Below are 15,366 nucleotides of genomic sequence, written 5' to 3' on the forward strand. Positions count from 1 at the left end.
CCTCCTCCTCCACTTCCTCCTCATCTGCCTCCTCTACCTGCTGGACAGGGCAAGGATGCAACAGCTCCAACCAATAACCACCGGGGACAAGAACGAAAAGGTGAGCCTAATACAGTCATTACAGATGTGTTTATATACCTACTAATTCTCTGATGTGGTGTTTCTAACTTATAACGATCCTTAATTATTTACAGTACACTTGGTCCCCTGCTAATAACAGAATAAATCGCCATTATAGTATGTTTATAATTCATTATAGACATTAGCATCATAGGAACTTTTACCATAATATCGTCCTCTGCTCCCAAGTGTGTGTGTCATCGTATGCAACAAGTTTAGTCTACTGGAACAAGATGTGACATGCTGGTACATCTGAACACAGCTAAGCACAAAGAATGCTGCCCTAAAGTGTGTGTGTGTGTGTGTGTGTGTGTGTGTGTGTGTGTGTGTGTGTGTGTGTGTGTGTGTGTGTGTGTGTGTGTGTGTGTGTGTGTGTGTGTGTGTGTGTGTGTGTGTGTGTGTGTGTGTGTGTGTGTGTGTGTGTGTGTGTGTGTGTGTGTGTGTGTGTGTGTGTGTGTGTGTGTGTGTGTGTGTGTGTGTGTGTGTGTGTGTGTGTGTGTGTGTGTGTGTGTGTGTGTGTGTGTGTGTGTGTGTGTGTGTGTGTGTGTGTGTGTGTGTGTGTGTGTGTGTGTGTGTGTGTGTGTGTGTGTGTGTGTGTGTGTGTGTGTGTGTGTGTGTGTGTGCGAGAAAGAAAACCATCTCCTGTCTTGATCAGTGGGGGAGAGGGAAGGGAGACGGCAAATTATTTGAACACCTTCTTCTGCCGGTTTGAGAGTAGCAACAGTATAGAGGCTGACACTGCCATTCCCCTCCATCCTCCCCCCTCCCCTCTAGTATGACTATTGAGGAGTCAGAAGTCATCCATCTCTTCAGGAAGTGTAATATACCAAAAAGCCCTGGATCCGATAATATTGAAGGAGCTGTTTTAAAACGCTGTGCAGAACAACTTGCACCTGTATTTACAGACATGTTTAGGTCCTCCCTTAATCTGCAAAAAGTCCCTTCTCTTTGGAAAACATCCACAATTATTCCAGTGCCTAAAATCTCCAGGGCCAGTGAGCCCAATGACTTTCGACCTGTCGCACTCACCTCACTGGTAATGAAATGTTTTGAGCGTTTAGTTAAGAGGCATTCTCACAAACGCAGCACCTCTTAGATCCCATGCAGTTTCATATCAGGCCTCTAGAGGCGTGGAAGATGCTATCGCACCCCTCTAGCATCTTCTGCACACTCACCTCGAGACGCCAAAAGCCCATGTAAAGATTCTATTTGCCGACTTCTCATCAGCTTTTAACACCATCAAGCCAAGTATTTTAGCAAATATTTTAACTGAAGAATTCTCACTTGAACCTGGACTGATCTCCTGGATGGTTGACTTCCTCAGCTGTAGAACTCAGCAGGTCAAAATAGGCATGGCACTTTCTGACACAACAACTACCTGGATAGGCTCACCCCAGGGAGGTGTCTTATCCTCTCTTTTATTTATTGTATACACCAACTCCTGCATCAGCACTTGTCCCAATAGGCACTTTATTAAGTATGCAGATGATACGGCCCGGGTCAGCCTCCTATTTGATGAGGAAGAGGAGCATGGTCCTGTCCTTGACTTCTTTATTAATTGGTGTGAGAAGTCAAACCTGCTTCTAAACACCTCAAAAACAAAGGAGATGGAAATTGATTTTAGAATAGCACAATCACCCAACCCTACTCTTTTATTAAATAGCGAGCCCATTCAATGTGTCACTGAGTACAAGTATCTTGGTGTCGTGCAGAGGTAGGGTTAGTGCACAGTGGAAAGCCCTATTTGAATACTGTTGTAATCCATATTATGGCAAGAACCACTCAGAGAGTCAGAAAAGGTGAGCGGATGGTTTCTGCATGTGTGGTTCCCACCGTGAAGCATGGAGGAGGAAGTGTGATGGTGTGGGGGGGCTTTGCTGGTGACACTGTTGGTGAATCATTCAGAATTCAAGGCACAGATAACCAGCATTCTGCAGTAGCCAGCAACATATAAATCATATTCTGGATTTTGTTTGTTTACTAGATCATTCCATATGTGTTCTTTTATAGTTTTGATGTCTTCAGTATAAATCTACAATGTAGAAACAATTCAAATAAATAACAAACCTCGAATGAAACTATTGACTTGTAGTGAACATCCAATAATCCCTCCCTTTTTTGTTCTGTTTTGGTCTCCTCCGACTCATTAGAAAAGTCTCTAATGAAAAAATATATGTTATGCTGCTAAATGCAAGTCGCTAATTACAGTAAACCTTCTTGTACTGTAAATGGGGTTTATTGGAGCTCATATTAGCTTCATGTTGCTATTTAATACATATTAAATCTATGTAAGTGGTGGTAATGGTTCAATTGTGCGATCAAAGTAAAACAAATAACTAAGAGAGTAAAATGTGGGTGATGATTCTCTGTTGGTTTATAACTGTGATTGAAACACATTACACTCTCTCTAAGTTCTAATGATCTACTGTTCTGCAGTAATGCAATGCAAAAGCATCATATTAAGGGCCTGAAACAAAAAATATTCACCTTCTTCTAGACATTTCTACCATAGCAGGAAAAGCACAACATTTTAAAGAGGACATATTATGTTCATAATAGTATTTAGTGTCTCTGCTGTGACATGTTTCCATGCTTTAATGTTCAAAAAGCTCTTTATCTTTCTCATGCTGCCTGTGCTGCAGCACCTCTTTTCACCCTCTGTCTGAAACCAGAGCCCAGTCTGCTCTGATTGGTTAGCTGGCCGGCTCTGTTGTGATTGGTCAACCGCTTAAAGATGTTCCTCGCCTAAGCCTATCGCGTACAATGTGTTGGAGCGCTAGCCAATACAAGCAAAAGTGTTACATAGGGATGTTATTATGTTATATAATTTAGTGGGAATGCTGATACAGCATTCCCACTATCTGTTATGCTACGCACAAAATTCTTTATTATTCTGCCGGGTTATTTCGCGCCTCTTCTTCTCCCACATTCCACATCGCAGAAACTCCGTTCAAACATCAAAACGTTGGGAATCGATGGCTATTACTTTTCTTATTCATTACTTTCATAATTCCAGAGATACATCCCATAATTCATCACATTTTTAACATGGAAGTCAATGGAGAAACTCTTCAGACTTGAAAAATCTTCATGCGACTTCAACTTCAACTCCTTCATACTTTCACTCAGAAACCTCATTCCAACTTTAAAATGTCACACATCTTTCTGACATTATTCGTGTTAAACAACTTTTAAATCTGATTCATACTTTTAGAAATATTACAATTTTTCAGACCTTGGTAAAGAGGCCTTCTTCAGATTTTAACATTAGCGTGTATTTAGCAGCTCGTTAATTTGCGTGATGTCACAGCTAGAGTGGAGGACAGCTTGAAATTCGCCTTCATATATATATTTTTTAAACCTGCCATAATTCCCAAACCCTACATTCCTGAGACATCATTTGTCATGACAAACATAGGAAAACATCTCGCAGCTTGAGAATTAAAAAAAGGAAGCAAAATAATTAAACAAAATGCCTCTTGAGGGCATGAAGTGACAAAAACTTTCAACATGTCTCTATTAAAGCCAATTATAAATTCAAGCTGATCTTTACTCACAGCATTAGCCGCACACCTTTAGTTAATCTGCCAAAAAGGCCACATTATTAACCCGAAAGTACACAAAAAGTACACTTCAGATGCTCAAGTTCCTTGACATGCTTCACGCGTTGAATATATCTATCACGGTTCTTCAACAAAACGTTCATATGTAAGAGGTTTATGTTACAAACTTGGATACACAAGGGAAAAAAGGACTCAAATGCAGGACCCGGGAGCCAGAGATAAAGTACAAGTAATATACTTTATTTGCCAAAAAGGATATTCAAAAAAGATAACGGCACTCTTCACGAGGCGAACAAAAATAGGTTTCACAAAGGCACAACACAAAATCACACACAACGTGAGGAACAAACTTACAATAAGTTTCAGGAGCATGAATAAGGCATGTAACAAAAAGAGCAACTGTTGATGAGCATTGTTCTGGCATGAGGACAGGACAAGACGAACTGACACTGAACACTGGGAGACTGGGGGATTTAAACACTCGACAACAAGACACAGGTGAAAACAATCAGGGGCGGGGCTGACGCTGATGAGCGCGGGAGAACACATTAGGAAAGGGAGTCAAGGAACCTGAAATGAGACGTGACAAAACAAAACGAGAAGTGAAAAATAATACAAAAATAACAACATGAAACATGACTGACTAACACTTTTGGCGGTGCACAACAGTTTATCTCTCATTCAGAACAATGCAAATGCTCTCCTCTCACAGATTACTGCACATCACCATGGAAACCTTTGATCTCTGGACACGTCGTTAGCTCAAATATACACCTGTGTCATTGAATATGATGATGTCATAACTCCAACTGACATGCTCAGAGTAGCAGACTTCAGATAATGGTTATTAATGGTCCAGCCTTCAACATATCTATGTGCCATTAGTGAGTTTTCCTCAAAAGCTGGTGCCATGGCAACGCATCCCTCGCCGTAAAACACGATATTGCTATAACTCCTATGAAAATGGTCAAAAAGTGCTCAAACTTCACATGTGGGCTAACAGTCCAGCTGTGAAGACATCTATTTGACAGTTTTAAGATTTCTTCAAATGCAGTTGCCTTGGCAACACAATGCTCACTATGAAACACGGTTTTCTCACAACTTCAGTTCAAATGCTCGAAACGGCCCAAAACTTCACAGGTTTGGTAACGATGCAGCCATCAACGCATCAAAGCGTATTATTGGGTGTCATCAAATGCCATGGCGACAGATCATTCACCATCAAGTTAGTTCAAAAGTTTGCAGTTCAAATATTCTGCCTTTTTACTTTCTTTTCTTCTCTCATCACACATTCAAGCCCCCAGTGTTCATGTATCATTTCAATCTAAATTCTTCACTTTCTTCTTACACATTACATTTCAGCATAGCAATTCAGCGTCAGCTTTTCAGCATAAAGCATTCCCACTAGCAATTTCTTCAGGAATTGCATTCTCTAGTTAAACAAAGGAGTTCAATGGAGGCGTTTCAGGCAGGGCTGGAGTGTGAGGGAGAGAAACCCTCTCTGGAGGGTACTTTGGAACTTTAACTTTTGCAGACCATTTGCATGTACAAAAACCGGTAATAAGACTACCCTTATAACGGGTTTACACATTTCATTTATTAATTAGGTTGTGAACACTTTATAAATCATGAATTAGCTTTTATAAGACATGAGATAAACAGGGCAACTGTGACCGGATGCTTGCCAAATAGTGAGCCAACATTTATCTGTACTGCTAAGCCTTATATTGGCTACTTAGCTTACTTCGTCTTCTTCATCAGCCAGCATCCTTGGTATATGTTGTTCACTGAGTTGATTCCCCCCCATCCATCTTGATGTTTCTTGGCATCACTTATGACCATTTACGAATGAGTTACTAACATTTATAACTACTGAAAGGGAGCCTTATTGTAAAGTGTGAAACACATCACCATCTATTGATGAGTCACTAACATTTATAACATGCTGTGGTTTATGGTGTAGTGGTTGTACCCCACGTTACTCAGCACTCTCCTGTATGCCCTCCACTCATCACTAATAATGCTACTTCCTGACTTAACATGCCGTCTAATCGGAGGGACAGGGTGGCATCTTGATCGTTTCTCCACTAGTTTCAACACTAGTCTCCGCTTTTTGTCTTTAACTCCCATCATTCTGAAGACCCATTTTTTCCTTCTCCAGGTATGTCCAAAACATCCACGTGCATACTAACAAAAAATAAATCATAACATCATCTTAGTTAAAGAGCATGTGACACGGGTTTCACCCATCATCCAAACCCATCAATTTTTAGTAAATATTGTCCCCTTGAAACCGTTACTGAACTGATTTGGGATATTTGTACTTTGATAACCATTAATCTCCCCTTCAATGTTGACCATATTCTGGATCTTCTTGGGGATTCTTCAAATCCCGCCAAATTATGTGTGACGTAATTGCGGGCCGAGAGCTCTAGCTGCACCGTTCCGGATCCCAGCATCTGCATGCAAACACACGATGGCGCACACAGCAGCAAGCTCAGACAGCGATGACAGTTTAATTTTGAACGTGTCTGAGAGCTCATATGAGGCTGAAGGATCGGTTTATGTTTTATCTGTTAGAAGTTTAGGAATTAGTTGCGTCAATATGGGCGATAATACGGTCAGTGGTGGAATGGGACTAAAATCAGCCCGGGACTCTCGACCGGCCCACTTCGGTACCGCTAGTAAATTGTCAACGGGGGTAGTGGGGGATGTGCTTGTGACTTATCCGACCGGCCCACTTCGGTACCGGCCCATCGGGCCAGTCCACCACAGCCCAGCCCACGTAAACTGTCAACGGGGAAACGGTGGACCTAGTGTCCCGATCGGAGTGGGAATAATAATAATAATAATCATAATCCGTGCATTTTATCCATTAATTTCCCCAACATTGTGGTAAAAAAACCACACGTTTAATCCATGTTGGTGTACTACAACTACAAAAAGCATTCGTTTATTCTTTCATCAGGAAATGCAGACCGGCTCAAACAAATGATTTTTAATCATCATATGTTCGCCGAATTGACATGAAAGCACTAATAAATGTAGTTTCATCCACTTGAGTTTACAACTACAAAATAATCGATTAGTTTTAATATCACATCCGACGGGAGGAAGTTCAGCAGCTCTCACTACCGATTTTTAATCCTAATTTAATCATCATCTTCACCACGATCGTTTATGTTCGCCGAATTGACATGAAAGCACTGACAAATATGAATATACTGTAGTCAACTTCATTAAAACGTTATTAACGTGCCTAAACTCAGTAATTCACCATTTCTACGCATTACAACATACTTTGTCCGTGTTTGGCTCTCTCGCCGCACAGTGAAGCATTCCCGCATTAACGTCACTTCCGGCTTACCCCAAAACTTCAAAATGAGTTGAAGGAATTTCCCCGCGATGTTCGAAATTATTGATATTTATCGGAACGGTATCGCACCTTCTTTTTTAAGCTGACGGTTCGAGATTACCAGTAGCCCAATATTTTATTGCACAACAGTTGTTGGGAGGCTGTCACAGGCTCTTTAACTACAAAATGCACAGAAATCACAGTACAATGGTTGCACATCATGTTTAAAAATGCCATACTTGTGTATTGGGTGCATTGTATAGCATCATTTAAGGATAATTATACAGTAATGGTCCATATTGATTTTTTATTCTCTTGTACAAGAAAGCCCAGTCTATAACTGCCGAACATAGGAACTGGGTACAGTAGGCCTACCTTCTCCCAGATACAAATACTCAAATAAAATAGTTTATTGGTGTTAACTTACCAAAGCTTACTATTTATTTGATACCAATTTGGTAATACCATTAATAAAAAGAACAAGGTTTTGCCTCGTTCTTCAGATATGACTGTGACGCTAACGTGTAAGCTCAATAATGACCTCCAGCCCAACCAACCATATTGTAATATCTAAGTAATCATCTTGAAATATGACATTAATATTTGTAATATACACACATCTTATTGTGAGGTTGATTTCACATACACTACGCCGCTCTTCAACACTACTTTGATGTTAGCTTGTCTACATATCGATCATAGCTAATTTAAATTAACCTTAGCAATGCTTACAGTTACCTACCTAATAAGATATCTCTTTAAGTTACAAGGATGACCTTATTTTACCAACCTCAAACAGAAGCAATTTTTTCTACAGTATTAATGCTTAACACTTCTCTATTGCGTTTTAACTTGGAGGCTACGATTAGCACAGATGTCAGATGTAGCTACCACTTGCTTACTACATGCTAACCCAAGCCTTAACATTCATTAACATTAGCTGACTAAAAACATAAGCAACACATAAAGTACTCATTTCACTTGCCGTAAAACTGCATTCACGCACCGTCTGTTTTAGACGCGGAGCGAGTCACAATAGTCCGATTTAACACTAGAACCGCCAACGGGTACATTTTACCCGTAGCAGTTTTTTGATTGTATGTAACTTTTTTTCAATAACATATTAAAGTCTCCCAGTCCGTGACTTTTCCTGAAAGTGTATTATGTAGCAACCTCTGTTGTTAACAATTGTCAATATGAAGTCAGATTGAAAAAATCACCAAAGAAAATGCCATTTATACCCATATCCGCCAGCGGGTAATATTTACCTCATAGAAAATGCAGCGTAAACATGACGTGTTGCTATAGCAACGCCTTTTGTCTACTGCGGTTTCTTATAGATAGAGAGATGGATAGATAGATAGATAGATAGATAGATAGATAGATAGATAGATAGATAGATAGATATATTGATAGATGGATAGAGAGATAGACAGATAGTTATAGATAGTGTAACATCTTGGAGAATACAAGATCTTGGATGACTGAGCTCACGTTGAGGACGTAATGCATGCAGGTTACGTGCCAGTTGAATAAAGATGGACACTCGGAATGAGAGAAGTAATCCGCGTCGTCTGTTTAGGTAGACAATTATATGTCCATAGAACAGAACATTACAGATAGATTGATAGATAGTTATAGATAGATAGTGTGACGACCCCTCCCCCCTTCTGCCTGGCTGTGCTCCCTGCCTTGCTGTCCTCTGGCAGGTACTGGGAGTGTCGTCCTGTTTGTGCCCGCCCATCTAGAGGCGGAGCCACAAGAAGGTATAAAGGATGCCCAGCTGCAAGGATCACTCTGATTCAGATCCTGGCATGCTGCAGCAACCTCAGCCTTCAGCCTGTGTTAGGTGATGCACCCTCCAACATGCTACAACACCCTTCCACACACCCACACACTGCTCACACTACTGACAGTCTGATTCTTACATACATTATTCATCAGAGGTGTTCTTCTATAAACATGTTAAATAAACATATATTTGGCATTTAACTCTGTGTGGCCTCCCTATTTGTTCCAGCCTTTGGAAGGTTGTAACAATAGATAGATAGAGAGATTTGTACCTAAACAAAACACAAGTCTAACACCAAGCGTTTAAATCAGCAACCTCTGGCGGTTATAGTGATGAGCATGAAGAATAGTCCACAAGGCACCAGCACAACAAACACGGCTGAATTCAAGTTATCTTCCCCGGATGAGCTGAGCAGGCAGAGCCCCTGTAGCATCACGGAGCTGCTAGCAGAGAGACAGGATGCTAACAACAGCAGTCACTGGAATGACCTGTCACTCAATGTGACCACGCCCTAATGTATGCATAACGTTAAGGCTTAATATAACTTAAACAAATTATAAATGGTAGTAACTCATTAATACATGGGAATGTGTTTTACACTTTACAAGGCTCCCTTTTGGCAGTTATACATGTTAGTAACTCATAGATAAATGGTCATAAAGAGATGCCAAGAAACATCCAGATGGAAGGGGGGGATCAACTCAGTAAACAACAGATACCAAGGATGTTGGCTGATGAAGAAGACTAAGTAAGCTAGGTAGCCGATATAAGGCTTAGTCATCTTGCCAAATAGTGAGCCTGTGTTGATGTATGAAAACTACGTTAGAACTGGTTTATAAATGGTTCTTAATGATTAATAAAGTGTTTACAACCTAATTAATAACCCAATTTTAAACCCTTTATGAATCCTTTATAAGGGTAGTCTTATGGTAAAGTGGTACCCAAAAACCTATCACACACTACAGGGAAGGGGAAAGTCCAAAAATAGGGCCTCTTCAAGGGCACTCTGGACGGCATTGCATCACATTTTCTCCACTGCAAGGGCACCCTAATGTAAACACAAAATATAAATGATGACTGGGCTGACAGCAGTGTCTTATCCCTTCGGAGTCACAATGACGCTGGTTATGAATTATTGGTTTTCATAATACCATTTGATTACCTAGGATATCTTCCATTATCACTCATGTGAGATCAGTCACCTGGCCAGCAGCTGGTGCCTCGGGGTGGACAGTATATGGTTTTAGTTTGGGCGAGCCTCATCAGGCCAGTGTGTTATTGTCTTGGCCCCCTGCCTCTGTCGGTAACACAATACACAACCATCCCACTACCTCATGGTCACACCACATAGCTGTCAGCAGCGTAAATCTCACACCCGATACACACACTAAGTTGTATCGAGCGTGTACAAACGCATGAAGCATGAAGACACACACTCTCACAGGCCCACACAATTAAGTTTATATGCTGTTACCCTACCATTTTCTCAGCGTGTGTTTACAGTTTTTGCTACCTCAGGCCTGCAGAATGAGACCTGTGTTGGTTTTACCTGTGGTTTTTTTTGGCACACACATATCAACTGTAGTTGCCTGTAAGAGGCAACATCAGGGATATACTTTATTATATCCCTGATGTGTGTGTGTGTGTGTGTGTGTGTGTGTGTGTGTGTGTGTGTGTGTGTGTGTGTGTGTGTGTGTGTGTGTGTGTGTGTGTGTGTGTGTGTGTGTGTGTGTGTGTGTGTGTGTGTGTGTGTGTGTGTGTGTGTGTGTGTGTGTGTGTGTGTGTGTGTGTGTGTGTGTGTGTGTGTGTGTGTGTGTGTGTGTGTGTGTGTGTGTGTGTGTGTGTGTGTGTGTGTGTGTGTGTGTGTGTGTGTGTGTGTGTGTGTGTGTGTGTGTGTGTGTGTGTGTGTGTGTGTGTGTGTCAGCCTAGATTAGAGTGAATGGCAGGCGGCATTTAGAGCCTTCCACAGCTGCTGCCCAATGGTGATGAGGGATGTGTGTGTACGTGCTGAGATCTCCTCCTCTCTCGTTCCTTCTTTATCCCCCTCTTTATTTCTCTCCTCCTAAACTTGTGTATTCTCCTCCCCGGCTGCTTGTTCCTGCACGCCTCATGTGGTTTCAGATAGACAGTTTGGGAGTGTAATGTGTCTAAATCTATAGCCGGAGGTGTTCTCCTGCACACACACCCATCTATTTCATGTTTCCACCACTTCAACTCATTCTCACCTTCTATTTAAGGACATGGATCTAATGGCAGGAGCAGTCCGAACCTGCCTCTGCAACTGAGGCATGCATCCAGACGTAGAAGTAGAAATATGCGCAAATAAAACGCGATGTGTGCATACATATGAGGGCCGTCATAATACAAGATTTTCACTGTGTAGTTAAGATTTACAATACTGTTATAGGCACGTTCATTAGGAATAATTTCAAAAGAAAATAAGCCTATTTATTTCAATTTACGCTTAAAACTATTGTTTTTTTCCCTTTATTTGACCAAAATGGTTGATTGTTGATTTTATAGATGCTCGATTACTTTATCCAAATGATCATATGTGTATTAACATGATATCAAAGGTTCGTTAATACATGTTTTTTGAGAATGCAAAATTGTAATGTACAGATTGGTAGATTTGCATCTATAATAATTAAATCAACCTTAAAAAAGTGCTATATATACAGAATAAATTAGGGATACTATATATGTTGACTTGAAGAGGCCATATTAACTTACAAATGTCACTTTATTAAATCCTAATAATTCAACTTTTAATACAAATATGTGTTCCCAAGCTACACTGCAGGATTGGGGATGAGGTTAGAGTAAATAACAAATGAGAGGATTTGGTGCCAGCATCGAGGGCCGGATTAATACTCATAGCTACCAAGATGTAAAATCCTTAAAAATAATTCACAATGACAATATTATCGCTGTATTTATAGAAAATTCCAAGAAGGAAAAAAAGCGTATAAGTTAAATTCCTTTTGAACTTACTTATTGTGCGTTTGTCTGTTTTTGACCATGAGGTACACTGATTTGTTTGGGAAGGAAGACAAAGTGAGAATTGAAAGCAACAGAAACGATTGAAGAGATGCTAGATCATTTTAAACAATACTATGAAATATATAAAAATAACTTGAGAATTTAAATGTTTTTTTTTTTATATAAATAAGGTTATTGTTAACACCAAGATATGTCACGACAGCTTTACCGCTTTAAAAATGCAACCTTTAACTCAGTTGTGACAGATGAGCATCCATTTGTTAACCGTAAATAAGTAAGTGCTATCTACACATAGACAAATTACGATCCAATATGCCTTTTGACAGTATTAGGCCTGCACATTTCTCTTTATTAAGTCATAATTCTTTCCTTTAATACAAATATAATGTGTTCCCTAGCTACACTGGATGATTGGGGATGAGGTAATTGGAAATGTCGTTTTAAAACTACAGAAAAAGGACTCAGAGGATTTGCTGCCAGAGGGCTGGATTATTACTCAGGCATCAAGATGTAACTTCCTTTTATAGTCTTGGCTAGCTACAGTATTGTAAATTGGATACAAATAGCTACAGGCAGCCAGTGGCAGAGTGCAGGTTGGACCAAACAGATTTAGGCAGGATTTAGGGAGGTTAAATCCCAGGTGAGAGCACCGTCCTGAATGAGCTGTACAGTAGCAGCTCTGTGAAGGGCTTTGGCAGCACAGATTCTGTCCAGATGGAAAACTAGAGTGCATACTCTTAGTGCCAAGAGTAAGCCTCATCTGATGGAGAAATATTCAGTTATTCAACTATTAAATGTTCACAATAATACATCTTCACTAACATGGCGGTTGGTTTAAAAAATATGTCTCCAAATATTTACTATTAACTAAATGTAAGATGAAGTGATTCCAATATATTTTAGTGCCATTTCAAAAGTTATAATTATTACTACTAGTAATCATTAGCCAGGATAATCATGACATTAACCTTTTATTTTATTGTGATGCTGAAGGTCATCCAATATTGCCATAATGCATTCCAGCTTTTTCATTTGTAACATTGCCCTCATGACTTATTTCAACCAAAGATACTTAAAGAATACATACCACAGCATAACGGGTATGTCAACATCTGTGAAGGTAGACAATCTTCTGATTAGAGACACAATAATATCGTCTACCTAAAATGTTTGTCTCAAATTAGCCAGTAAATAATAAAAAAGCACATGTTTATCTCCCAGTGTTCAATATGACATCTTCAAATAAGTCTTCTTTTCCAACAAACTGACCAAAACACAAACATATTACCTTAACACTGACATCCGATATAGAAGTCAGCATATTCTTCAATTTACAAACTGGAACTATTGATTCTTTGGCTTTTAGTTTTCAAAATAACAGAAAATAGCTGTTATTTAGATTTCTTTAAATAAAATAATGGACTGACAGATGCTGAAGTTTCCTGGCGTGCTTGTGAGCTCTAGTCTGCAACAACTGACAAAATAGACATCCACAACAGTGAGAAGTAAGTAAGCTAATAACATTAAGAACCAGGACATTTGAAGAGCGCAGACCTCCATCTCGCAAGGCTAACAAAATGTTAAATATAATTTCTGTATCTGCTTCAAAATGTCATAGGTTTTTGTCTTTCCTCTGATACATCCTTCTACTGATTTTCATGTAAATCAGGCCACAAACATAAAACATACGCTCCTGCAATAACAGTCATGGCACTGTCATTCATCTCTAAGCATTTCAATGCATGAAGTGGGGAAAGTAGTTACTGCAGGTGGCCCAATCCCATCAACTTTATGCACCCATTACAGTCACTATGTGCCAACACGTAACAGTGCAGTCCACTGGCCAGTTCACATCAGAGACAATGTAATTACACCTGATATGGTTGAACTACCTCGTATATATCCTCACATCATTTATTACTTTTGGGAGAATGCCAAATTGAAATTCGTCCCGGACATTAAAACTAAGATAATCCGACTAAATGATGTGCGGTTACTCATGTGTGAAACAATCTGTGCTTCTTTCAGTGGTGATGGAGAAGGTGTTGCTGAGAGCAGTGACACACACACCTGAGGAGCTGAGTGAATACGTGTATGAGGTGGGGACAGTGAAACACAACTATTGCTAACTTTTCTAATTGTTCTCTGTTCATATAGTCATGTTTTACACTTTCTGGTTCTCTACTTTCTCTACTACATCACCATCCTTCCTCCTTTCCTCTTCCTCCTGCAGGCCAGCTGGTCGGACGATTTAGTTTCATCCGTCATCAGAACCCAGCAGGAGGTGACAGAGCTGCTGAGCCAGGTCTGGACTCCCACTGACACACACTCCCTGGTTCATATTTATAATAATCTGAGGCTAAAATATGATTCATTTTACAGATTGACCATATCAAAAGGGCCTCTAGTTTTCTGAATGAAAGAATCCCTCTCTGTTTCTGATTTGTTATAGTAAACCTGTCTTTGGTATACCAATGTGAAGCATTAAGCTATTTATACAGGTTCCAAGGACACATAGCTTGGATACATGAGCACAGAATTATTACATTACATTACATTTAGCTGACGCTTTTATCCAAAGCGACTTACAATAAGTGCGTTCGACCAACAAAATACAAACTTGAAGAAAACAGAATCATAAAGTACATCAGGTTTCATAGAGCCAAAACATTTCAAGTGCTACTCAACTGGCTATAGATAAGCCAGTCCTTTATTAGTATATAAGTGCTTTGTTAATAGTTCTATCGCTCGAGGTGGAGTCGAAAGAGATGAGTTTTCAGTCTGCGCCGGAAGGTGTGTAAGCTATCTGCTGTCCTGATGTCAATGGGAGCTCATTCCACCATTTTGGAGCCAGGATAGCAAACCCACGTGTTTTTGCTGATGGGAACTTGGGTCCCCCTCGCAGTGAGGGTGCAGCGAGTCGTTTGGCTGATGCAGAGCGGAGTGCACGTGCTGGGGTGTACGATTAACCATGTCCTGGATGTAGGAAGGGCCAGATCCATTCGCAGCATGGTACGCAAGTACCAGTGTCTTGAAGTGGATTCTAGCAGTTACCGGAAGCCAGTGAAGGGAGCGGAGGAGCGGCGTGGTGTGGGAGAATGTAGGAAGGTTGTAGACCAGACGAGCCGCTGCATTCTGGATGAGCTGCAGAGGTCGGATGGCACATGCAGGTAGACCAGCCAGGAGGGAGTTGCAGTAGTCTAGGCGTGAGGTGACGAGAGCCTGGACCAGAACCTGCGTCGCTTTCTGGGTCAGCTGGGGACGTATCCTCCTGATGTTGTAACGCGTGTGTCTGCAGCAGCGGGTTGTAGCAGCAATGTTTGCAGTGAAGGACAGGTTGTTATCTAGGGTCACACCCAGATTCCTTGCAGTCTGAGTCGGGGAAACAACAGAGGTGCCGATGTTGATTGTTAGGTCAAGAGTGGGACAATCTTTTCAGGTCCAAAAGGATGATGACAGAGGAGAGGGATGCTGCTTTAGCCGTGTGCAGTTCCTCAGTGACAGCAAGGAGGGCAGTTTCTGTGGAGTGACCT

At 40.6% G+C, this 15,366-nt stretch overlaps 1 long non-coding RNA gene across 1 annotated transcript; it reads left to right on the top strand.

Annotated features, from left to right (window-relative positions):
- Position 1: 1 nt before the first annotated feature.
- On the top strand, positions 2-14,142 carry LOC117447800 (uncharacterized). The gene is made up of 3 exons (XR_004552271.2): positions 2-100; positions 13,862-13,932; positions 14,067-14,142. It is a non-coding gene; the product is annotated as an uncharacterized lncRNA (long non-coding RNA).
- Positions 14,143-15,366: the final 1,224 nt, after the last annotated feature.

Source organism: Pseudochaenichthys georgianus, chromosome 6 (genome assembly GCF_902827115.2).
Source record: "Pseudochaenichthys georgianus chromosome 6, fPseGeo1.2, whole genome shotgun sequence".
Classification (NCBI taxonomy): Eukaryota; Metazoa; Chordata; class Actinopteri; order Perciformes; family Channichthyidae; genus Pseudochaenichthys; species Pseudochaenichthys georgianus.